We start from the raw sequence: 26,915 nt of genomic DNA on the forward strand, positions 1-26,915 counted from the left end.
AATATATTGTCATCACTTGTCAATAACAAGTCCAAGGTCTTCTTGTATCAATTATTGTACACAATACAATAGTTCTTTATTCTCACACAACAAGTCCATTCCTATGAAAAGAAGATAGCTGAACTGGACCTGCCTAGACAGTCAAAGAATGATAGGACACAATAGATTCTTCCTAATCCAAGAATGACAATTTCATTGTTGTGAAAGAAAAGGAAAGCTTTGGGAAAGGAGGGGGTCATTTTGATGATGTGGGAGAACAAGCCTTGAGTGATAAACCCATATAATCTAATATGGAAGATATTAATCCAAGAGCCAGACAGTTTATGGATGCAGGTTATTAGTTATTAGAAACATAGAGGGGTTGGGTGATACATGCGTAAAATTCATAGAGATTTGCTGAATAAACTGCTAGATAGTCCTGAAGAGGAAGCAGATTGAGCTGGGAAGAAGGTTAGCATAAATCACACTGGGAAATGTAGTCAAGCAATCCTTGAAGCTAAATTTAAGTATTAGATTGAATTCCAGGACTTCCAAAGTAAATTTCTCAAAAAATGATACTTGTCTGATTCAGGTTAAAAGACCAAACTCGCAGATCTTAGTGTATGGATTCATACCAGAAAAGGGGATTTAGTTTTGTTAAGCACTGGAAATGTTTTGGGAAAAGCCAAGTCTGTATAATAAATTTTTTTTGTAATGCCAGCATTAGTAATGCAATTATCCCAATTTATGATGCGTCTGTACTACAGTCAGTGTATGTCACACTTGAAAAAGGATTAACAAAGCTGGAACAAGTGCAGATGAAGGTTTCCAAAATTATCAAAAGACTGATTTTTTTTTTCACTGTGAGAAAATGATATAGCATTTGGGATTTTTAGCTTGGGAAAAATGAATGGGACGTGTTCAAGACATAAAAACTCATGCATTTGGAGAGAAAGTTTTTTCTCCTCTCAAATAATAAAAGCGGAGTCATCCATTGAAATTAAGTGGAAAGAGATTTAGAACACACTAAGTACTTCATAGAACATAAAATCTGTGGACTTCATTAGGGCAAGTGTTGAGGAAATGGCTATTAACTTGATGGCTTTAAAGGGGGTTTGGATCAAATCATGAAGCTGACTCTATCAAGGGCTATTAATAGCAAATACCGTTATTTTGGTGTTTGACCAGCATGCCATCAGATGAAGATTATTGGAAAGACATTTAGAATACACAAAAGAGCACTTCTTCACACAGCATATAATTAACATTTGGCATATGTAAATACAAGAATCAGTAATAGTCAGTATAGAATAGGTCTATAATGGGCTATTAATCTTAAAGACTAAATGCTAGCTTCTCTTAAAAACAAACTGCTGGACTGATAGGTAGCTTGGACTGATCCAGAAGAGCTATTTTTATAGCCTAATGCTTACAAGTTTCCACAGAAAAAAGTGCTTGGACAGAAGCAAAATAATGGGAGTGCTCCATAATAGCTTTCTAAACATTACAGAGTAGGTTTGTCATTTTATAGTTCTTTATCATTTCTTGATTATTACAGGCATGGTAATTAGCGGCTGAATGACACCGGAGAAAGTCTGTACTCCAGCAGTTCAACCCTAGCTCTACATGACAGAATGAGGTCATGTCACTTTCCTTAGCTTCTGCCAACCTAGAAGTTTGAAAGCACATTGTATGCAAATAAATAGGTACCACACTTTGGTCGGGGAGGAAAAGTGACAAGCATCATAGCTTCAACAGTGCAGGACCTGCCTGAATGCGATGGCTAAGTGCAAGATGATATTGGGGGTGTGAAATGCCCCAGAAGCCCCTGCAGAACACTGTCAAACCTTTTGAGTGTGGAGCTAGTTCACCTCCTATGGTGCACTCTGGATAAGTGCATGAGCATGTACTGAACAAACTGGAAATTGTTTGCAGCCAAATAGTTACTTTGCATTAGCACTGTAATCTCTTGGCTGATGTAACATCACCGTACACTAAGTATTATTATTATTATTATTATTATTATTATTATTATTATTATTATTATTATTATTATTATTTAGATTTGTATGCCACCCCTCTCCGGAGACTTGGAGCGGCTCACAATAAAAACCACAATGTGACAAATCCAATATATTAAAAGACATTTAAAAACCCATTATTAAAACCATGCAACACAATCATACCATACATGTAGGTAGGTAGATAGGTAGGTGAGTAAGTTAACAAATAAATATGTTGATGAAATAGCTAATAAACCATGCTAAATGATGAGCCAAGCTTGATTTACTTCAACACAACAAAGTCCCAGAGTAGCTTACTTAAGATAAAAAAGTATTTGGTTGAAGTATAAAGGTCAAGAATTGGTTCTTACTATATTCCAATTTAATATAACTACAATACATATTTGGCATATACATGGGTATCAAACTGGATTTCTTTGAAGGCTAAAAAAGAATTACAGTTCTCCTCCATGGGCCAGCAGCTGGGTGCAGTGAGAGGCAGAACGGATGGTTCCTGCAGCACTCTGTTGGCCAAAAACCGGCCACGTGGCCCATTTTCGGGCCATTTTCCAGCTGTCTTCAGCCAGTTTTTGGCTAGTTCTTTTGCCCATTTTGAGCCAGTTTTTGGGCCAGTTTTGGCCAGCAGAGTGCTGCAGGGTGCCATATAGGATGAAAATGAGATGTGGGTGTGTGGGAATGTGGACTGTTTTAGACACCAGAGGCACAATAGGCTGGTCCCTTCAGATTTCCAGGCTGGCCCCGTGAGCCAGATTTAACATCGTGGGCTAGATCTGGACCACAGGCCTTAAATTTAACACACTTGTTTTAATAAGAGTAATATAGTCAGACATTGTTAGCTGCCTTGTGACACTTAAGAGAAGGAGCCCTAATACGATCGTCCCTTTGCTGAGCCAATGGAATTATCTATCTTCCCTTCCATCTCAGATAAACAGAATGGGAAATGAGATGAGAAATATTTTGCAGGAGGAAGAGGCAATGCCTGAATGAAGCAGTTTTTGGGGCAGGAGGTTGGCTTCCTTGTCTTTCTATGTCACTTGTGCAGTCAGAAATGAATAAAGGTCTGAGATTTTGGAAGATCCTATATTTTATATGCATTTATATGCATTTCTAGCCAAGTAAGTAAAAGAAAAATGAAGTTGGAGAGAAAATCCTAGCACTGTGATTTTTGCAGTATCATTTTAGTTACGGGTACATGCGGCAAGGAAAGGGTTACCAAATATATGAAGTGTGTAAAATGTATTAAGAGTGAAGAAAGCAATGGTGAGCTGGTTTTCTTATTATTAATTTAATACTTTTATAATCTGCCTGATTTACTGAGGCAAGGCATGATTTAGCATGCTGTGATCCAGGGTGTGAAATCATTGAGCTTGAGGTTTTTGCTGCTCTGACAAAACATATCCTAGATGTATCAGACAGGATGATGAAGAACTGAACTTTATTTGCCCATCTAGAAAAAAAAAATCAGCACGGCACAAAGGACAAAGGCATCACTATCATTTCAAAACAATCAAGCAAAAAATGCAGGACGAAATCACTCACTTTTAAATAAAATTGGACTGTGTGTGTCTGTCTAAACGCATCATTAGGAATATATTATGAACAGGACAAAATGAAAAAGAAAAAAAACCCCAACCCTATGTATGCATATTATGTGACCAAGAGAAATTCAACTTTGACAACAATAAGCTAAACTTTTTCATGCCTGATTACAAAAGACCTTCAGACTGTCAAAATACTTAAATTTTACTGAGCCAAAAAACCTGTTTGAGTCCATTAGGGTGCTGATATCAAATGAGATTATACTGCACTAACACATAGTGAATGAAGGTTAATATAAATGAAGAATGAGAATCATATTTCATGTAGTTTTATGTCTAAGAGCAAAAATGGATGAGTAATGATCTAATATAGCTGTTATAGGGCTGCATGATTTCATTTTGCAGTTCATAAACCAAATATTCACACTATTCTCATGCCTATGGTTCCTATATCACACATACACACACAAATATAAATATAAACGCGAAAACCACTCACACATTAATAATGAAATCTCCTGAACTGTAAAGCCTACAAACTTGAAATTTGCCAAGTATGTTCCTCTTGGTTTCTAGGTACTCACTAAGAAAGGATTTTTCAAAATGACCATCGGAGAGTGAGTATTTGTTATATATTATTATTAACAAGCTCTGATGCTAAGCGACTACTTCAGCTTCAACCACAACAACACAAGAGCACACGACAGATTTAAACTTAATATTAACTGCTCCAAACTTGACTGTAAAAAATATGACTTCAGTAACCGAGTTGTCGAAGCATGGAACTCATTACCGGACTCCATAGTGTCATCCCCAAACCCCCAACACTTTACCCTTAGATTATCTATGGTTGACCTACCCAGATTCCTAAGAGGTCAGTAAGGGGCGAGTACAAGTGCACTAGTGTGTCTTCCGTCCCCTGTCCTATTGCTCTCCTATATCTCCTATACCTTTCTTCTATTCCTATATCTCTTCTTCTATTCTTTCATTGATATGTTCTATTATTATATCTTCTTTTCTATTCTTTCTTAGATATATTTTACTATGAGTATCTCCTCTATAACCTTCAACATGTATTTTACTATGTGTGTGTATATATATATACCCACTAAAACCCTTATTGTGTATTGGACAAAATAAATCAATAAATAAAATAAATAAATGCAAAACACAAGCAGGGGAGTTTCAGTTTTGCTTTTGCTTTCACAGCAGCTAGCAGCTTTACTACAGAACAGTTGACTTAAGCCATGCACAGACTCCTTCCTGTCTTCTTCTTTATCATACAGCAAATGCTGTTTGAGTTTCCAAACACCGCTCAATTCTCTAACACACAAACAGGATGCTAGCTAGATGAATACCAATGGATGCTGATAGGTAGAGACAGTTTTCTCCCCCTGTATTTTCCTCCTCAGTTCAGACTAATCTGTTCCCTCTACTGTAACACCGGTTAAAAGGGAAATGGGGCAAAAAACAGGAAAAGATTTAAAGATGTGATTAGGAAAACACAAGTAAGGGAAGCTGCCTGTTTCTCTCATGGCCAGTTCTATGTGGTATGCTCTAGAGTCAATTCACCTGACAGCCTGCTCATCCTCCAGCCAGGTAGCCAAACCAGGAACGTTGTTTACAGGGAGTCCTGAACAATTCATCTGAGGGACGAGTTTATTTATTTATTTATTCAATTTTTATGCCGCCCTTCTCCTTAGACTCAGGGCGGCTTACAACATCTTAGCAATAGCACTTCTTAACAGAGCCAGGCTATTGCCCCCACAATCCGGGTCCTCATTTTACCCACCTCGGAAGGATGGAAGGCTGAGTCAACCTTGAGCCGGTGTTGAGATTTGAACTGCTGACCTTCAAATCTACAAGTCAGCTTCAGTGGTCTGCAGTACAGCACTCTACCTGCTGCGCCATCCCGGCTCTTGAAAGTTGAAAGTTTATGCCAAGGAACGGCAACTTTAAAAACTTAGAGAAAACAAAACACCCATAGCCACAAACCTGGGTGGGCAGGGCCAACTCAATGTCACTCCCACCATGTCACGTGACACTTCTCCAGCTATGTCTACCCAGGTTTTGTGGCTCTAGTTTCTTTTCTATGAGAAAAGAGTATCTCTGTCTTTTCCCCCTCTCTCTTTCCCTCTCTCCATCTCTCTTTCTCCTATCTCTCCCTCGCTCTCCTTTCTTTCTTTCCCTCTCCCCATCTCTCTCTCTATTTGTCCCTTCCTCCCTACTCATCTCTTTCTCTCACCTTCATCTCTTTTTCTCCAATCTCTTTCTCCCATCTCTGTCCCATCTCTCTCTCTCTCTCTCTCTCTCTCTGTGTGTGTGTGTGTGTGTACTAAGCAACATTCGCCACCCTCAGCAGAGGCTTTTTTGGGGGCAACCCTCCTCCCCCTCTCCCGACTCCCTAGATCAGCAGTCCCCAAACTACGGCCCACAGGTCGCATGCGGCCTACGGAGGACATTCATCCGGCCGATGGGTGAGTGACAGGTGCTCCTGGCTACTGTTCCCTCTAGCTTGTGCGGTCGTGCGGCTGAGCAGGAAAAAAACAAACTCCGCACAGTTTTTTCAAACCCTGGAAGGAAGGAAGAATGAAATGAATGGAGGGACAGAGGAAGAAAGGACTGGGGTGTCATTTTTTTTCCTCTTAACATACATTCAAACAACACAATGTACCATATAATTTTCCATTGATAAAATACGGTATTTTGTTAGTAACTAATATCAATCATCAAAAAAGTTGTAAAAGTTTTTTTTCTAATTTTGTCATCCAGTTACATTCATTTTCTTTTAATTAAATTCCCTCCTTAATGTTCCTTCAAAAAGTACAACACCAATTATATTTCTAACTTAACCGTTATGCCAAAGTGCTTCCTTCTTTCTTTATACATTTTTCTATAAGCCAAAAAAACCTTGTATAGCCAATCAGATGTTAACAAAAGAAAATTAAAAACAAAACATAAACATATATGAATTTCAGACTTCTTCCCCCCCTCTAAATAGTACGTTCCCATTTTGTTTTTATACTTTAAAATAAGGTATGTGCAGTGTGCAAAGGGATTTGTTCATAGTTTTTTTTATAGTCCGGCCCTCCAACAGTCCGAGGGACAGTGAACTGGCTGCCCGTGTAAAATGTTTGGGGACCCCTGACCTAGATGGTTGTGGTGTGCGTGAGGAGACCCTCCCCAGGAGAATGCCAAAGTGCAGCAAAGACACACGTGGAAGCAGGCGTCTGCTCACTTAAGGAGGGTATTTGGATGTGGCTTCTCTCCTGCTCTAAGCACCCGGCAATTGCCTTGCTGTGTCCCATCCTATTCCCTCTCCCTGCAGCTCTTTAGCTGAGCACAGAGGGCATGAGTTCCATCCCAAAGCGGCAGGAAGTGAAGGCTGCCCTATGCGCAAATGTGGTGTGAAGGTAGCTAAAGTTCACATTAGAGAAACATCTTTCAGCTGTGGCGAGGGGGGCATTTGCCCAGGTTCGCCTGGTGCACCAGTTGCGGCCCTATTTGGACCGGGAGTCACTGCTCACAGTCACTCATGCCCTCATCACCTTGAGGCTCGACTACTGTAACGCTCTCTACATGGGGCTACCTTTGAAAAGTATTCGGAAACTTCAGATCGTGCAGAATGCAGCTGCGGGAGCAATCATGGGCTTTCCCAAATATGCCCATGTTACTCCAACACTCCGCAGTCTGCATTGGTTGCCGATCAGTTTCCGGTCACAATTCAAAGTGTTGGTTATGACCTATAAAGCCCTTCATGGCATCGGACCAGAATATCTCCGGGATCGCCTTCTGCCGCACGAATCCCAGCGATCAGTTAGGTCCCACAGAGTTGGCCTTCTCCGGGTCCCATCAACTAAACGATGTCATTTGGCGGGACCCAGGGGAAGAGCCTTCTCTGTGGCGGCCCCGACCCTTTGGAACCAATTCCCCCCAGATATCAGAGTTGCCCCCACCCTCCTAGCCTTTTGCAAGCTCCTTAAAACCCACCTCTGTCGTCAGGCATGGGGGAATTGATACTTTTCTCTCCCCCTAGGCTTATAAAATTTATGAATGGTATGCTAGTATGTATGATTGGTTTTTAAATTGAGGTTTTAAATTAACTTAAATATTAGATTTGTTTATATTGTATTATTATTGCTGTGAGCCGCCCCGAGTCTGCGGAGAGGGGCGGCATACAAATCTGATTAATAAATAAATAATAAATAAATAAATAAATAAATAAATAAATAAATAAATAAATAAATCTGCACATTTTACTTGACTGAGAACTTGGCAGTCAGGCTGGTCTTTGGAAACACTCAAATAAATCAAATTTCTTTTGTGCAAAAAACTGTACAGAAACTGCAAACAGTTCTTCAGGTGGATTATTAGGTTCTGGTCTACAGATGCCACAAGCTTATCTGGGAGTATCTTAGCAATGAACTCTTTCTGTGGGCTGTCTAAGGTTTTCGGTTTGAAAGCATCTGTTGTTCCTTTTCTTCAAAAATGTTTTTAAAATATACATTTCTGAAATTTAAAGTTTTATTTAAATGTTTAATTTAATATGCTGTTTTTATTTTAAATTGCTGCAGAATTCTAATAGTATAACATTTCTATAAAACAGGTGATCTGATCCACTAATATTAAAAAATAATCTATTGTTTATAACCATACTTATACATATGACAAACAAATGACAGGATAACATTAAACACTAGTTACAGAAATATGACGAGCAACAAAAGGATCTGTAAAGGTCTTACTCATATTGTGCCAGTACTGGCTGCAGTGGCTGCCAATTAGTCTCCAAACACAATTGTTTTTTATAACCTATAAAGCCCTACATGACACCTATGGACAGACTACCTATGGGGCCGTCTTCTGCCTCACGTATCCCAACAACCAGTCAGATCCCACAGAGTTGGCCTTCTTCAGGTCCCGTCAGCAGACAATGCCATCTGGCAGAGCCTGGAGGAAGAGTCTTCTCTGTGGTGGCCCTAGCCCTATGGAACGAACTCCCTCCAGAGATTCGCATTGCCCCACCCTCCCTACCTTTCGTAAGGTTTAGCCAACAAGCATTGGGCCACTGAGCTTCCAATATCTAGCCCCAGCCAATGATAGAATGTATGTGTGGATGTGATTGATTAATTTTAAGCATTGGGGTTTTAAGACAGTATTTTATGTAGATTTTATCTATTTCATGTTTTGTATTTCATGTTTTGCTTTCTATGCTTATTATCTATATATTTTGTAGCATTAATTATGCCATATTTTTTCATTCTATGTTTATTAGGCTCAGGATCAACCCAGAGAAGACCGAGTGGCTGTGGGCTTTTCCTCCTAAGGATATTTTGATCTGCCTGTCCATTGTTCTGGGGGAGGAAACATTGTCCCCCTCAGATAGGGTCTGAAACTTGGGTGTCCTCTTGGACCCACAGCTGAGTTTTGACCATCTCCTTTCAGCTGTGGCCAGGGGGACCTTTGCCCAGGTTCGCCTGGTTCACCAGTTGCGGCCCTACTTGGACCAGGAGGCCCTTCATACAGTCACTCAGGGCCTCATCACCTCCCATCTTCATTATTGCAATGCACTCTATATGGGGCTACCTTTGAATAGTGTTCGGAGACTGCAAATAGTCCAGAATGCAGCCGCAAGAGCTATCATGGGTGTACCTCAGTACACTCATATAACACCTTTGCTCCATGAGCTGCACTAGCTTCCTATTAGTCTCCAGGCACAATTCATAGGTGTTGGTTATTACCTATAAAGCCCTATATGGCTCAGGCCCAGGCTACTTATGGGACAGTCTCTTGCCGCATACCTCCCTGAGACCAATAAGAGCTCACAGAGTTGGCCTCCTCCGGGTCCCGTTGACTAAGCAATGCAGGTTGGCGGGACCACAGGGGAGGGCCTTCTCTGTGGCCACACCGGCTCTTTGGAACCAGCTTCCACCCGACATCTGCACCGCCCCCATCCTGCTGGCCTTTCATAAGGCCATGAAGACCTGGCTATGCCAGCAGGCTTGGGGGCCATAAATTGTACACTCTAAATGGCCAATTTTATGAATGGTATGCATGAGTATGATAGTGACTGTTTTTTATCTTTATGGGGTTTCATTTTATAATGTCTTAGTTTAGAAATGTTTGACTTCTTTTATCTTTGTATCTATTTTATTGTATTTTTTATTACTGTTGTAACTCACCCTGAGTCCTTTGGGATTGGGCGGCATAGAAGTCAAATAAATGAATGAATGAATGAATGGTGTATTTTGCAGCAGTCTTTTTATTTTCAGCAGCCACATTCATTTCTTAAATATATGAACAGCCAGGGCATAGCCAAATTTCAGATTTGGAAATGGCGTCAATTGTCTTTATCATGTCAAGCAGTGAAATGTGCCTAGAAAATAGACATTTCAGAACATTTCACTGTACTGTGCAAAAGCTATTCACAGATCAGTAAGCCAAAATTGAGGCAAAAATGGCCTAGCTCAAATGATCCTGCTTCGGATAGATGCAAAGACCCAGTTGTCTGGGAAAAGCTCTAATGCTGGAAAAGGTGAAAGGAAAGAGAAGAGAATGACCAGCAGCAAGGTGAATGGTCTGAAAGTCAAACCTTACTCAAAGGTGAGAGGCGATCATGTACAATAGCATTTTGATCTTACCCTACATTAAATTATGGCATAATTTAAGTAGAATTCACAGCAAAACATAATGAAACCAAATGATAAACTATGTATCATAATCAAACAAATAACTCTATGGTCTGTGGAATTTCCAAAACAAATTGCTTCTATATCAACTATTCATTTATTTCTTTCCTTTTAATTTGTCTTTTATTGTATTATTCTTTCTTTTTGTCCCCCCCCCTTTGGATTTTATATAAAAAAGCTTAATAAAAATAATTTTAAAAATACTTTTTCTGCCTTGCCTTTTATTGTATAGACTGAAAGATATCTTACTGATTCTGCTCACATAGATGCTCGCAATAAGCATTTGGTATTAGTTAGGAGTGCTTCAACTGTTTCTTAAGTTCTATTTAATAAATGATTGAAAAGTAAGAAAAACACTATTTTGAAAAATAATTAACTAATTACTAACCTCTAGAGATATTAGAAAGGATAGGAATTGGAATTATTAAGTAATTGTTGAGAAACAAAATTTTACTCTCATCACATGCAGAAACATAGTTAATGTTTTGACTGTTATAGATTGAATTGGATACTTACATGATGACACTGACTTCTATTGTAATAAATCACCCTAATCAACAAGTGTTGAATTTCATCAATTTAAGCCCACAATATTTTCCATTACAAATACAGGATGGATTAAATGAAGGATCTAAAATGAAAGGAAATAAAAGTAATATGTAAAAGGTATCCTCAGACTTTCTGTCACTTACTAACAAAGAATAGTTTTATCTCCATTTTGTAACCATCTCACCAAATAGACAAACAAAAAAGTTAACCTTGAAAAGTTAAATTTCTTCTAGAAATGTAAAACAGAAGAAGGGTGGAATGGCTTCTTTGATTAAATACTGTGTGTTTGTATATATGTGTAGAAAGAAGGAAAAGATAATTAAGTAAAGAAGAAATCATATAGTGCAATGTAAGAAATATGGTCTGTTTGTATTATGAAAAGTGTTAGTATTCTGTCAATATTCGAGGGCACACCACCAGATGTTACTACCAACAGATCTCATTAAAATTAATGGCACTTGCACAGGAGCAATACTTAATGGAGTTTTCCTCCCATCAATTCATTATTGCTATTGTTATGATACATATCACTCCTTAGGGCATTCTCAATGAATTCCCTGTTTTTTAAAAAAAGGGTCTACAAGAATTAATCTATTGTTATCCAAGTAGGGCAGAAAAGGAACCAAAAAAACCTTAATGAGAGAAGAAAAAGCTAAAAGCTAAATAAAATTACATGGAATTAGAAGTGATTCATAGCTTTGCTCAGGCTATGTAAGAAGTGGAAGCAAGATAAAATCTAAAGACTACACAAACACTCCTGAGAGGATTAAGTCTTATGTCCCATTAAAACTTCAGTGGAATAGCATTTTAAGATGAGAATGGTAAGACTAGTCTGACACATCAGAACAAAAACAGTCTGATGGTTATTTCACAAGGGTATCTATGAGGCACCGGTTTACACAATGCCCTATTCATAGAACAAAGATAAATAATTAAGCAGTATGTGTACATGCAAAGTGGCTCTGAGAGACTATTTGTTTTATCAAACTTGAGACTGAGTTCTAAATGAAAATATTTCCCTTGCTTTAACAACTTTGCTCTCTGTTATATTTGCGTCTTTTACTATACAGTGATCCCCCGGGTATTGCGATCCCGATCATTGCGAAATGGCTATATGGCGATTTTGCAACCCGGAAGTAAAAACACCATCTGCGCATGCGCGCCCTTTTTTCTATGGGCACGCATGCGTAGATGACGCCGGGCAGATCAGCTGCTGGGCGGCTTCCCTAGGTCTTCCCCCTCTTGCTGGCGGGAGGGTGAGCGGTGGGCATCAGTGAGGAGTTTCCCCACCGCCCACGCAAACTCCTCGCTGCCGCTCGCCCACCCTTCGCCCGCCCACGCCGTTCGCTCGCGCCGCTTCCCAGCTGAGTCCTGAAGCGAATTGGCTTCAGGACTCAGCTGGGAAGCGGCGCGAGCGAGCGGCGCGAGCGAACGGCTTGTCCACCGCCTGCCTGCCCACGCGCCCGCCGCTCGCCCGCCCTTCGCCCCGCCCACGCCGTTCATTCTCGCCGCTTCCCAGCTGAGTCCTGAAGCGAATTGGCTTCAGGACTCAGCTGGGAAGCGGCGCGAGCGAGCGGCGCGAGCGAATGGCGCGAGCGAACGGCTTGTCTGCCGCCTGCCTGCCCACGCGCCCGCCGCTCGCCCGCCCTTCGCCCGCCCACGCCGTTCATTCTCGCCGCTTCCCAGCTGAGTCCTGAAGCGAATTGGCTTCAGGACTCAGCTGGGAAGCGGCGCGAGCGAACGGCGTGGGCGGGCGAAGGGCGGGCGAGCGGCAGCGAGGAGTTTGCGTGGGCGGTGGGGAAACCCCAATCTTCGTCTCCTCGCTGCTGCGGCGGAAGTAAAAACTCCATCTGCGCATGCACAGATGGTGTTTTTACTTCCGCAGCGCTACTTCGCGAAAAACCGGTCATTGCGAGGGGTCCTGGAACGGAACCCTCGCAATGATCGGGGGACCACTGTATATAGGCAAGTCAGGAGATTTTTGTCAATTAAAAAGCTTCTGAAAATATCGCCATCTGATCTATCTTAGATTTGCTTTAAAGAGCTCAAAGTCAGTTCTGAATTCTAAAGAGGCTGAAATCATTGTACAATCCGTGATACAACTTCCATCGGGAAAAGCAGCACCTAGAAATCGTGGTTATCAAACCAAAAAAGCTAGATATAGACAATAGGTATAGACAATAGGTATGAGTATGAGTGCAACTCATGAGGACCCGGATTGTGGGGGCAATAGCCTAGCTCTGTTAAAAAGTGCTATTGCTAACATGTTGTAAGCCGCCCTGAGTTGGCATAAAAATCAAATAAATAAATAAACTCTCTTAATCATTGTTATACTATTGAAAATTGGGCATATAGGTCTCTCAGCTTCAACTAATATGCTTTATGCAGTGACATAAATTAATCAGGAAAAAAAATAGAAAAACTGCTTCTAACTCATGATTTGAATCAGAGTTGAAGTACATTTTGTTAATTAAGTTTTTAAAAATGTGTCTCAATTAATTGATGGGCAAGTTTGGACTATCAGAACTTCACTGTTTAAGTAAGAACATTCATAAATTGCTCACTTTATATGAGCAACCATTAAACCATATAATCTGTTAGCATTGTAACCATACTTTACCAGAAATAAAAATTATCATTATCAGCTTTGGGAGAGGTGATACTATAAACCACCTTAAAATCATATTTTTTAACTTGTTTTGTTCTGAAATAAATAACCTTACACTTCCCGTTCATACATAACAGGAAACAATGGTTAATTTCATGGTTTCTGTACCAGATGTTTTATAGAGTTTTAAAACCTTCATAAAAGGGCAACTTCAGCAATCAGAATTCTCATGCATACTTTTGCTTATTATTTTGAGAAAAGAATTACCTGAATCAGATGAGTATTTACACAAATTAATATTTATATTAATTTGCCAGTATTAATGCATATTAATGCATAATTTCTATTAATATTTCTTAACACTTAGTAGGAGTTCTAAAAAAACATATATATGAATTTTCAGTTAATTTGACAATGCTAGCAGCAAAATGAGTGCTTCCAGTTTTTCTATAAATTTTCACCTACTATGGTTAAATATTTACTAGGGAAAACTAAAAGGACTGTAAATATGAATGTCTTTTATTTAGAAAAAAAATGGAAATCCCCACATTTACCAATATAAGAAAATTGAAAATTTATTATATAGGAAGGACAAAAAAGCAAATTTGTTTTATCTGGTAATTACAAATTACCAAATTGCAGATTATTAATTTCTATTAGAGAGATGCTTTCAAAATCTGTATTGCAGATGATCATGACATATGATCAATTAAAAAGATCTGAAATTGATATTTCTTAAAATACATCATTTACTAGTATGATATACTTACCAAAACCGAGAGCCTAAAGAAGAATCTTGTACTCACCTGCAAAGAAAGAATCAAATGTTAGATATATGTCAGTTCATAATTAGAGTTCAAAAAAGCTCCCTGCAGAATATGCTGGTGGTCCTCATTGAAATTTATGAGTCATAATCTAGTACAAAAGTCCAGTGATATTCTTTTTACTTCTTATTTAAGGCTCAGAGAGCTGGACTGGACCCAAAACACCCAGAGGAGTCAGAATGCTTAAGAAAGAATTAGAATCTGGGTCTCCCTATTCCTAGTTCAGCACATTTATTACTGGTTCTCATTCATGTTGTATTATTTCCCCAAATAGAAAACATATTTTACAATCTATATATGGTTATGTTCCTTTTCAATTTGAATCATATATAACAAGGCTAATCAACTGTTTTTAAAATGTCTGCAATCCACTTCAGGTGTGTAGATATTTATAATCTGATCCTATGCTCCTAATGCCCTTCTATCATTGGTTCCTATTGACTGCTTACTCTGAAATGGGATTTGATTGAATTTGTAAGAAAGCAAAACTCAGAAGAGGAAATTAAGCCCTCAATTTTAATCAGAAATACTGTTAATTTAGTGTAGTACAGGACCGTCTCTTGCCGCATATCTTGTAGAGACCAATAAGAGCACACAGAGTTGGCCTCCCCCAGGTCCCATCGACTAAGCAATGCAGGTTGGCAGGGCCGCGGGGGAGGGCCTTCTCTGTTGCTGCCCCAGCTCTATGGAATCAACTCCCCACCACCAATGTCCGTAATGCTCCCACCCTATTGGCCTTCCATAAGGTCACGAAGACCTGGCTTTGCTGGCAGGCTTGGGGGCCATGAATTAACAACTATCATAGCCAAATTGTATGAATGGTATGTGTGACTATGGGTTTTAATTAGGATTTTATAGTTTAGATTGTACATTTGATTTCTTTTTATTGTTTTTGTATGTTATGTTGTTGTAAGCCACCCTGAGTCCTTCGAGATTGGGCAGCATAGAAGTCTGGATGGATGGATGGATGGATGGATGGATGGATGGATGGATGGATGGATTGGAATGGAATGGAATGGAATGGAATGGAATAGAATAGAATTCGTTATTCGCCAAGTATGATTGAACACACAAGGAATTTGTCTTGGTGCATATGCTCTCAGTGGACATAAAAGAAAAAAAATACATTTGTCAAGAATCATGTGGTACAACACTTAATGGTTTTCATAGGGGTCAAATAAGCAATGAAGAAACAACCAATATTAATAAAAAAATCTTAGAATACAAGAAACAAGTTACAATCATACAGTCCTAAGTGGGAGGAAAAGGATGATAGGAATGATGACGAAAACTAGTAGAAATAGAAGTGCAGATTTAGTAAAAAGTTTGACAGTGTTGAGGGAATTATTTTTTCATTAGAGTGATGGCGTTCGGGGGAAAACTGTCCTTGTGTCTAGTTGTCTTGGTTTGCAGTGTTCTGTAGCAACGTTTTGAGGGTAGGAGTTGAAACAGTTTGTGTCCAGGATGCGACGGGTCAGTAAATATTTTCACTGCCCTCTTTTTGACTCATGCAGTATACAGGCCCTCAATGGAAGGCAGATTGGCAGCAATTGTTTTTTCTGCAGTTCTGATTATCCTCTGAAGTCTGTGTTGGTCTTGTTGGCTTGCAGAACCAAACCAGACAGTTATGGAGGTGCAGATGACAGACTCAATGATACCTCTGTAGAACTGTATCAGCAGCTCCTTGGGCAGTTTGAGTTTCCTGAGTTGGGGCAGAAAGAACATTCTTTGTTGTGCTTTTTTGATGCTTTTTTGATGTTAGGTGACCATTTTAGGTCTTGAGATATGATAGAACCTAGAAATTTGAAGGTCTCTACTGTTGATACTGTGTCACTGTTGATACTGTGTCATCTAGTATTGTGAGACGTGGAAGGATGGAATGAATGAATGAATGAATGAATAATTCTGACTAGCAGGATCCAGGAAGACAGCCTTCTCTGCAGTTGTCCTGCCTTGTTGAACACTTTCCCCCTGGAGGTGAGGTGGACTCTCGCTCTCTTATCCTATTATAAAGGTGTAAAAGCATTAAAAGATATCTGCAGCCTTGCTTGGGCCACACAAAGGAACACAGAGCCATGGATTGGTTAGTGCCATAAAGGCCTCCCTGAATTTTAATCAATTTTTAACATCGCTTCTCTCTTTTAAGTTTTACATTCTGTTTTTATGCTTTTAATATTTTGTTGCATACCATTCTGAATCCCTTTGTATGCTGGGCAATTCTTGAATATGATGAATGAATATATTAAATAAGTATTCCCAGGTGTAGCTTTTCTTTAATGAAACACATTTTAATAAATACCGGTAAACAAAACTGCTATAATAATATAATAAGAACATTGTGGACATTTAAGAATTGACCCAGCCAAGTATTAGAATATCTCATTGTCTTCACTGAATAATTTATAAAGTGTTTGATTTCCGTTATCCTGGATCTCAATTTTTTTTAAAAATATAAAACATATGTATTATAAAACACAACGCCGGAAAAGGGCTGTGCTTCTGAACTTGGAACACTGGAAATGTTTTTCTGAAGTTGGAACATTTTTAGCCTGAATTCTTTCATTTGTGTTACAATTAACAAGATGTACATTAGGAACTTCCTTCTGGTCCTCAGAAGACTTCAGAATTTCTTTTTAATCTTTCCAATAAAGACTTCTACATTGGAAAGATGGTATCTGCTTGTTAAGCGACATCAAAGGGTACATAGGGGATGTTATGCTGTTCACTGCTCCTTGCATGGTGACACTTCAATTAGCCCAGGGACAAATTTGCCTGCTCAGTAACTTTTTGATTAAGGTAAATCTCTGGGTTAAATTAGTTCTTTTATTTTCTTTTTAAAGACAACTTCTCTAAAGCAGCTCAATGACTGATGGCTTTATGAATTAAGACTTCACCCATGTTGTTTTCTTAGCAGCTAAATAAAAATGATTTCCTGATGCCTTCTTCCAGAATGCTTTTTCAATTTCCTAATCTAATTTATAGTTCTAGTACTTTTTGGTAGTCTAACATCCAGATATTAACAGTTCCAGTGCTAACTCTTTTGTCAAGTACAAGGAACCAATAATATCACAAGGAGCAGTTTCTTTATTGTTGCGTGCCTATAGATAGGAATATCACAGACTCAAGCATAATTTGTATAACTATCAGATATGCCTTATGGAAGGTTAGGGAGGGTCCACTGGGCCTTTTCCTGCATACTAGCTGATTTGCCTCACTCCTTGGGAAAAATACACCCACATAACCCTCTGCAATTCTGCACTACATTACATCAGACCTGCTTAGCTTTTTGGGGTCAGTCAAGGCCAACTAGGAGATGCTAACTAATTGGATAGATCTATTCTTTAATCATGCTCTATTAAGATTTTTAATAACCATACCAACCATGTCAAACTCATCCACTTATTTAAAACATCCACTTATTTGAAATATCTTAAATAAGGATCCTAAAGTGAATCAATGCACAAATCAGTCATGAATCAGTTTTTAAAATGGGAACCAAAAGTAGCAGCTCTAGACAGCTTCCTCTGTGAACCAAAACTCATAGTAGACTTGTTGAATAAACACTGATCATATGATTTTGGATTTATATTTCACAGCATCTAATAATTCATTATAAACAATGCAGTTTTATTATTCCGTATAATAGAAGTTTAGGATGTAATGAGACAGAATACTATTTCACAGAATTACTCATGAAAAATTTAGCCTCTGTTATTAATATGTCAATCCTCCATAAACTGTTAACTGATAAAGAGATCGTGTTTTGAACATTACTTTTTCATAAGTTTACAAGTTCCATAAGTTTGCAAGATACAGATATATTGACTTTCATATACGTAATGGCCAGAATATGGATGCCAAGACTGATTGCTTTTTTAAAATTAATATGTTTGTCCAATCAGCTGGCTAGTTAATATTAGATAATAGAATAGAAATTTTTTTGGCCATGGAATTTGACCAAATTGGACACATAAGGAATGTATCTTGATGCATATGCCTTCAGTGTGCATCAAGAATCATAAGGGACAACACTTAATGATCGTCAGAGTACAAATAAGCAATCAAATCATATTAGGAACCAGTCAATATAAATTATAAGGATACAAGCAACAAAGTTACAGGCATACAGCCATTAGTGGGAGGAGATGGGTGATGACAATGATGAGAAGATTAATAGTAGTTCAGACTTAGTAAATAGTTTGTCAGTGATGAGGGAAGTATTTGTTTAGCAGAGTGATGACGTTTGGGGGGGGGTGTTCTTGTGTCTAGTGGTTCTGGTGTGCAGTGCTCTATAGTGTCATTTGGAGGGTAGGGGTTGAAGCAATTTGTGTCCAAGAGGTGAGGTATCTGTAAATATTTCCACAACCCTCTTTTTGACTCATGCAGTATACAGATCCTCAATGGAAGTCAGGTTGATAGAATGGTTTTTTCTGCAGTTCTGATTATCCTCGGAAGTCTGTATCTGTTTTGTTGGTTTGCAGAACCAAACCAGACAGTTATAGAAATGAAGATGACAGACTCAATAATTTCTCTGTAGAACTGTATCAGCAGCTGTATCGGCAGGCCAAAGTCTCTAACTCTTCGGCCTGACACCTTAGACAATTTGAGCTTTCTGAGTTGGCACAGAAAGAACATTATTTGTTGTGCTTTTTCTATGACACTTTTGATGTTAGGTGACTATTTTAGGGCTTGAGATATGGTTGAATCTAGAAATGTGAAGGTTTCAGCTGTTGATACTGTGTTGTCTGGTATTGTGAGAGGTGGAAGTATGGGTTATATAAAAAGGTAATATAAAAGGTAATATAAAAAGTAATATAAAAACAATACACAACAGTCTTAACATAGGTCCTCTGTGAATCTCTTTTGGTTCTCATTCTGGAATATAGAAAAAGTTTCAAAGTAAGAATTAACTGAAGTGTGCAAGATACCATATATTTCACATGCCTTAGCTATTAATTGCAAATGAACATAAAATCTAGATAAGAAGTCTTATTAGGCTGCCAGCTGCCTAATAATATAAACTTTTATTGCAAGGCATATGGGTATCACCGCTTTGATGGCAACTCTGATTTAACATTCATACCTTTTCTAAATTCTTTAAGATATGCACTTAAATTCTTTGTATAGTGGACTTTATATGTGAATAGTGGATATGTGAATAGTATCACCACAAATTGTTTCTTTCATAGCATAAACATATATAAATTTGCTTTTGTAATTAGTTTATACATCTTTTAAACAAATTAAATAAAATCAGTATGCAGAAGCATTCCAAGTTCTCCTTTGTCTTGAAATACTATGAAAAATTATCATGAGTGTCTCATATAAACATCTCTTCCTTTTTACAAGTATTTTTAGTTACTTATCTTTTTCAGTATCGTGTTATTTATCCATAGAATAACCTGAAAAGAAGAACTACTTCAGCTACCATTTATGGAATATAATTTATACATTAAAGAAAAAATAAAACATGTTTAAATTGCATTTTATCCTTCTGGGTGCCATTGAGGTATAAATTTAATTCCTGCGGGATCAATTGCAAATTCCCTCACATTTTGCTTCTTTCACTATTAGGGTTAAGCAGATGGGTCCATAGATATAATAGATTAAATTAGCTTTATCACTCAGTGATTATTAGCTAGACAGAGACAGGAATTACATTCTCATGTATTTAATTGAGTTGTATTTAAACATTACATCAGCAGGGAATGTTCTGTAATTCTTTGTAGCATTCAATAGTTCCCATACAATCGTAGAATGAACCAGTGCAGATACTGATTAATCTCTCTAATCAGCATTTACCTTTTTGTATTAATGAGAGTCTATATTAATTAGCTATGCCCATCAAAAGTGAATTTGATAGACATCTTGTCAAGCACCAGATGCTCGAGAACTTCTCACTGTCTTCCCAGCTTTTTTTAGTTATGGTACCTGTACTATTGAAAACCTACTAGAAAGAGATTAAATGCTGCATTCTTTTGCCCATAATGTAAGAACAATTGGGAAAATAAAAACCTAGAGATGTGCTATGTTTCTTCTTGCTTCAAATGCTCTACTATCATCCCAGTGCCGAAGAAGCCCACCATCATGGAAGTGAACAGACCAGTTGCTTTAACATCTATAGTTATGAAAAACTTTGAAAGGCTAGTGCTGTCCCACTTAAAAATCATTATGGATCCACTGTTAGACCTCCTGCAATTTGCAAGCGAAGCAAACAGATCAACAGATAAGGCTGTTAATATGGCTCTGAGCTACATCCTACAACATCTTGCATTTCCAAAGACCTACGCAAGAGTCCTTTTGGTAGACTTTAGTTCAGCATTCAATATCATCATTCTGGATACTCTTCTAACTAAGCTGAGCCAGCTGGCATTACCTGAACACACTTGTAAATGGAACATAAGCTATCTAACAGGAAGCAGCAGGTGAAGCTAAGCAGAATCACATCAGATACCTGTATAATTATCCCCCCCCCCAAAGACTGTGTGCTACTTCCACTTCTCTTCTCTCTATATACCAGTGATGGCGAACCTATGCCACGGGTGGCACAGGTGGCCATATCTGCTGGCATGCGAGCCATTGCCCTAGCTCAGCTCCAATGTGCATTTGTGTGCTGGCCAGGTGATTTTTGGCTTGCACAGAGGCTCTGGAAGGGGGTTTCTGGCTTCCAGAGATCCTCCGAGGGGATGGTGGAGGGTGTTTTTACCCTCTCCCAGTTCTAGGGAAGCCTCTGGAGCCTGGGGAGGCTGAAACACAAGTCTACGGGGCTCACCAGAATTTGGGGAACAGGCCTGGAGCTGGGGGAAGCCATTTTCGCCCTCCCCAGGCATCGAATTATGGGTGTGGGCACTTGGGTGGGTGGGTAGGTAGATAGGCAGGCAGGCAGGCAGAGAGACAGACATACACTGTTTCTAAGGGTACACTATAACAAATAGTTGCAAATAGCATTAAATATAAAAAATACAAAATAAAAATTACATCCTGAAAAATATTAAATTACAAGATACTACTTCTTGAGTATTCAGCCTTAGACATCAACATATTGTTTCATAACAAGAAATATATACATACCGTACACTTTAGGAAAGGTCAGTTTTTATATAAGTGTCTACAGTAAGGTCCTAACAAACAATTCTAAAAGAAAATGCACGTTCTAGGCAATAAGTTGAATCAGAATTCCTCACATATGCCCTATCTATATGTTGTGATTCAGCCTGAGGCTGCTCAGGGACCAGCTGCGTCTCTGCTGGCTCCATGCCCGGAGGAGCAGGACAGCGAAGAGGAGGGGGCTGAGCTGTTGGACGGGGGAGAGGACAGTCAGGAATGGCATGAGGAAGAACAGCATGAGAGCCCCGGCGGGGGGGGGGCTCTCCCCAGCCAGTAGCTTGGAGTCATTAGGTGATGAAGCACAAGCCGTCATTGACATGCGACAGAGATGTTCAGATCAAAGAAAGGAGCAATTAAAGAAGTATTATCAGCACTGAATTAGGAACAGCTGGGCTTGGGTGTGGTCCTCCTTAGCAGGGTTTAAAAGGCAGGCAAGCCCTTGAAGCCATGTGGAGTGTTATCAGTTGGAGTTACGATGACCTGCTTTGTTCTTGACGTCTCTGTTCCTGGCTTGTGGCCCAGCAGTTTGGAAGACTCGTGGGAGGTGTAGGTCTGCTATCTACAGCCTCGTCTTGGCAGCAAGAATCCTGTATTGCTGCATGGACTTTTGCCTTCGTGGATATATTTGAAGATACAGCGTTTTCCTGTTTGTAAGGACATTTTCTGTTACCTGTGTTTTTCTTGAATTTTATAAACTGCCTTTGCCTTTTACCGGTGTGTCTGGATTCTCTTTTTGGGTTGGTCTTGGCTTCCGGAGTGACCCAGACAGAACACTATACAGTGGTACCTCAAGATACGAACCCCTCGTCTTACGAACAACTCGTGATACGAACCCGGGGTTCAGAAAAATTTTGCCTCTTCTTACAAACTTTTTTTGAGTTACGAACCGGCGTTCGGAGACTGCTGGGAAGCCGCGCGGCTGTTTTAAAAGGTGACAGCTGGGCGGCGGGGCTTCCCAGAAGCCTCCCGAACGCCGGTTCGTAACTCGAATAAAGTTCGTAAGAAGAGGCAAAATTTTTCTGAACCCCGGGTTCGGTTCGGGAGGTTGCTGGGAAGCCCCCCAGGCCGGCTGCGACCTTTTAAAACAGCCACGCCGCTTCCCAGCTGTCTCCTGAAGCCGAACGCGGAAGTTCAGCTTTGGCGTTCGGCTTCAGGAGACAGCTGGGAAGCGGCGCGGCTGCTTTAAAAGGTCGCAGCCGGCCTGGGGGGCTTCCCAGCACCCCCTAAACCCCGAACCCGGGTTTGGGGGGGTTCTGGGAAGCCCCCCAGGCCGGCTGTCACCTTTTAAAACAGCCGTGCGGCTTCCCAGCAGTCGCCAAAAGCCGTTTTTTTGCAGGGGTTTTTTGGTTGCACGGATTAATTGACTTTACATTGTTTCCTATGGGAAACAATGTTTCGTCTTACGAACCTTTCGTCATACGAACCTCCTCCTTGCACCAATTAAGTTCGTATCATGAGGTATTATTGTATATGCAACTATATATAGTAAACTTCATAATATTTGGCTATAGGAAAATTATTTTCTTGTGCTGAAATTAATATCCAAAATTCAGATTCCCAATTAAAGTTGTTTTAGTATGAAATATATAGCAGAGTCAGAGCTCTTAATAATACCTCTCGGTACTACTACGAGATTTTCTGATGTAATAAATCACAACTAAGACTTTCAAGGTAGCACTTTAGATGGGTTCAGTTGTTGCTAAACTAACTGTCCATGTCTTATCTTCATTTACTGGCCACCTGTCTAAAAAAAAAACAATCTTAAGAAGCCGGAACTTAATATATAGAATGAAATAAAAACATCAGTAGTATTGAACAGTGTCTAATATAAGTGTCCAAGATGATTTATTTTTCTCTTTGGAGCCTAAGGGAGGTCAGTAGAGGTCAGGGAGTGTTTGATAATCGTCTGAAGAAGACTGGGAATTACCTTCCCAAGTCAGTTGCTCTTTATTCTTTTTCTCTCTCTTACTAGCTATAAAATCTCACCCCTTTATTCATGTAGGAAGTCAAAAAGGAGGCCGGCCATTATCTGAAATTGCTTAGGGAGACTTAGCACATATTCAATATATTCTAATTTTAAATGAAGATTTATTGCATTTTCTCCCATAGCCATAAGATATAAAATATGTTTTTCTCCTAGAAACAAAGTTTTTTAAAACTTTTTTAAAAATCTCATTATGCTAAAATGTTCACGTGTGGGTTGTAGTTTAGATCCCAGTCAAGAGGGTGAGCTTTGGAAAATAATGCCAGGGCATGTTGTTTTACAAGTTGCCACTCCTTTACAAAACATCAAATATGATCACAGGAAGTGAGAGAAGCTGTTCTCTGAAGATTATATTAGTGTTAAGCAGCATTCTGATCAGTGCAGTGGAACTCCATGTACACCATGGAGTTCTTCCATCAGTAAGATTTTATGTATTAGCGTTGACGGAGGAAGTCATTTCAATCCCATTTCCACTAAATGATTCAGCTCAAACACAAAAAGGATAAAGTTGTGTCTCTGTGCATATATATACTGTATATATATATAAATTTTTGGCTTTGGAGATCTAAACATGCTTAAACTGATATTTACTGTCTGCACTAGCTCCTCCAATTAAGAGCTTTAGTGATATGCATTCAGGTTCAGGTGTCCCTGGCTTCAATACGATCCCAGTATAATAGATAACTTATCAAATTTATATAAAGCTTTATTGAAATATACCATTTTTAAAACCCTCTATTTAAAAGCCATTAAAAGATTGGGAACATGATTTAGGTAGGCTAGAATTAATTCCAATAATACCAGTTCATTTGTTTAAGTCAAAACCAAACCAAAACAAAACCCAAAGCTAGGCAAATCTTCACATGTGAAGCAGCCAAGTTTAGAATATATTACTGTTCCAGGAAAGTTGCATGCAAGTTAAAACAATCAAATTACAGGTTGGCTATAAAGCTCATTGAGAGACCTTGGGCCAACCACTAGGACTGACGGAAAAAGAAATGATTTCAACTGGCAGGTATTCCATCCAAAGCAACAAAAGAGTCTTTTACCTCTGCTATCAGGCAAAGATCAAAAGATCCTAAACTCCATCTAGATCAGCCTGTTCTAAGAAGACAATAATTTTTGGCTTCTAACTTTGTTCTAATCTTGGCTCTTCTGTATTCTCCTTTAATAATTCCTCTTTTCTTGTGCATTAGTAAAATTAGACTTCAGCAAGGCATTCAACTAAGTAGACCACAACCTACAGGGTGTCCAGAGGGAAAGTATTTTGAAATTCTCTGATATTTCCCTGACATTTCACTGTAACTTGCAATCTACTTAAGGCGCCGTCGTAGATGACATCATACTAAACGGCTAAGCCGTGGAGAAATATCGGTAGCTGAGTAAGCAGTTTGTTGCCACAGTTATCTTCATTTTTGCTTGACTCTGCCAGGCAGCGCGATACGGGTTTTTTACATGATTTTTCCCTGACTTTTAAACATTTTAATGCAGTTTGGTTTTTCCCCCTGATTTATTCCATTTTTTTCATGAATTTCCTGATAATTCCCTGATATTTCCCAAACTGCCGATTTTCCTGATAATTCTCTGATTTCCCTGTGTCTCCAGGTTTGCTGGATACCCTGAATCTACTTCTTGGTAAACTAGAAAAATGTGGGATAGACAGCATCACCATCAGATGGATTTGTGACTGGCTGACAAACTGTACTCAATGAAGAGTCCTTAACACAAGAGCACACAACAGATTCAAACTTAATACGAACCGCGCCAAACTTGACTGTAAAAAATATGATTTCAACAATTGAGTTATCGAAGTGTGGAACTCATTACCGGACTCAATTGTGTCAACCCCTAACCCCCAACACTTCTCCCTTAGACTCTCCACGATTGACCTCTCCAGGTTCCTAAGAGGCCAGTAAGGGGCGTACATAAGTGCACTGGTGTGCCTTTCGTCCCCTGTCCAATTGTCTTTCCTTTCTTTCACCTATCTTATATATTCTCTTCCTTTCATATATCCTCTCCTCTAAGTTCACTTTCACCCTCTTTTATATTATCACGTCTATTTTTCTTCCTATGTATCTGTGTATTGGACAAATTAATAAATAAAAAATAAAAAGTAAAAACTACATCTAAATGGAAGTAAGTAAGCAGTGAGGTACCACAAGGTTCCATCCTCAATATTTTCGTAAATGACTTAGATGAGGGAATAGAAGGGGAACTCATCAAATTTGCAGATGACACTTAGATGGCAGGAATAGCCGACACCCAGAAAGACAAGCTCAGGATCCAAAAAGAACTTGACAGACTTGAACAATGTGTCCCATCCAACAAAATGAAATTTAATGTAGAGAAAAGCAAGGTTTTACACCTAGGCCAGGAAAAAAAAAGGTAAAATCACAGATTAGTGTCAAAACCTCAAAAATAGTAACTGTGAGAGGGACCTTGAAGTGGATAATCACTTAAATATGATCCAGAGGTATGTGGCATCATCCAAAAAAGCTAATACAATCTAAGCATAGTGTCAAAATTCAAAAATAGTAACTGTGAGAGGGACCTTGAAGTCTTAGTGGACAATCACTTAAATATGACCCAGAAGTATGTGGCATCACCACAAAAAAGCTAATACAATCCTGGGTTATATAAACAGAACCAAAATCACAGGAAGTATTAGCAAGATAAAATTGGAATACTGCATCCACTTTTGGCCACCACATTTTTATTTATATATTTATTTATATAATTTAAAATAATGTTAGCAGCTTTAAAGTATTATATCTAACAAGTGAAATAAAAATATTGTACATTTCTCCACAGTTTTCTTCACAGAGATGTTGTGAGGAAAACAATTCGGAGGGGAGGAAGGATCATGAACATCTTCAAAGAACAGTCCTCCTGTTGAGCAGTAAGGCAATTACATTAGGCAACAGATGCTGAGAGGTAGCAACAAGACGTTGAAAGAAGCCAGCTGTTAGCATAGAGTCTACTCTGCATCCATCAACAATGTTGAGGAAAGATTCATTAGCTAATCCTGCTAGCCTCTTGCACACAGTTGTGGGTTGGTTCCAAGGGTACTATGAGTCTTCTGCTGTAGTTGCAAGAGAGCAGGATGCATGAATATTGGATTTTGAAATGATCACTAAAATATGCTATGCTATAAATTCAGAATTTATATACAATTGTATATCAAGATTTGTGACATAAGTCAGCTGTGAGTAAAAGAAATGCCATGCCTTGCAGTGTTAATAACCTCAATTTGAAATCTAAGAATATATTTCTAGCTGATAGGGAAAAAAATCAGAATTATAGAACAAAAATTAAAAAAAAATATTCATGAACATTTGGGATTTGTTGGATAAAATTCAAAAGAAATTAAACATTTAAATAAATGGGCCATAATACTACAATCTTTAATGCTTATCTTTTGCTTATAATATTGCCGTGATTATTGTGAAATATAATTCCCTCTTACTTTAATGGATCTTTCCACTAGATAAATAATTTTACAATGTGACACAAGAGTCAGTTATAAGGTTGCAATCTTACAAAGAAAACAGGGGTTTTTTTTGGAGTACACCAGCATCTTGTGCTTGAAAGTTCAGATTGCAACCTTATAACT

The 26,915-nt window shown here is 38.9% G+C and overlaps 1 protein-coding gene across 4 annotated transcripts in view; it reads right to left on the reverse strand.

The window, feature by feature from the left end:
* Nucleotides 1–26,915, reverse strand: part of SMYD3 (SET and MYND domain containing 3) — a 411,511-nt gene that overhangs the window by 191,137 nt on the left and 193,459 nt on the right. The window contains exons 1-2 of one of the 4 annotated variants that reach the window (XM_070734080.1): nt 14,158–16,772; nt 10,747–10,861 (exon numbers count right to left, since the gene is read on the reverse strand). The exons of the other annotated variants lie outside the window; for them this stretch is intronic. The gene's annotated coding sequence lies outside the window, so the exon portion shown is untranslated. Of the gene's footprint in view, nt 1–10,746; nt 10,862–14,157; nt 16,773–26,915 lie in introns of those variants that run through there. 4 annotated transcript variants of the gene reach the window in all.

Source organism: Erythrolamprus reginae, chromosome 1 (assembly GCF_031021105.1).
Source record: "Erythrolamprus reginae isolate rEryReg1 chromosome 1, rEryReg1.hap1, whole genome shotgun sequence".
Classification (NCBI taxonomy): domain Eukaryota; kingdom Metazoa; phylum Chordata; class Lepidosauria; order Squamata; family Dipsadidae; genus Erythrolamprus; species Erythrolamprus reginae.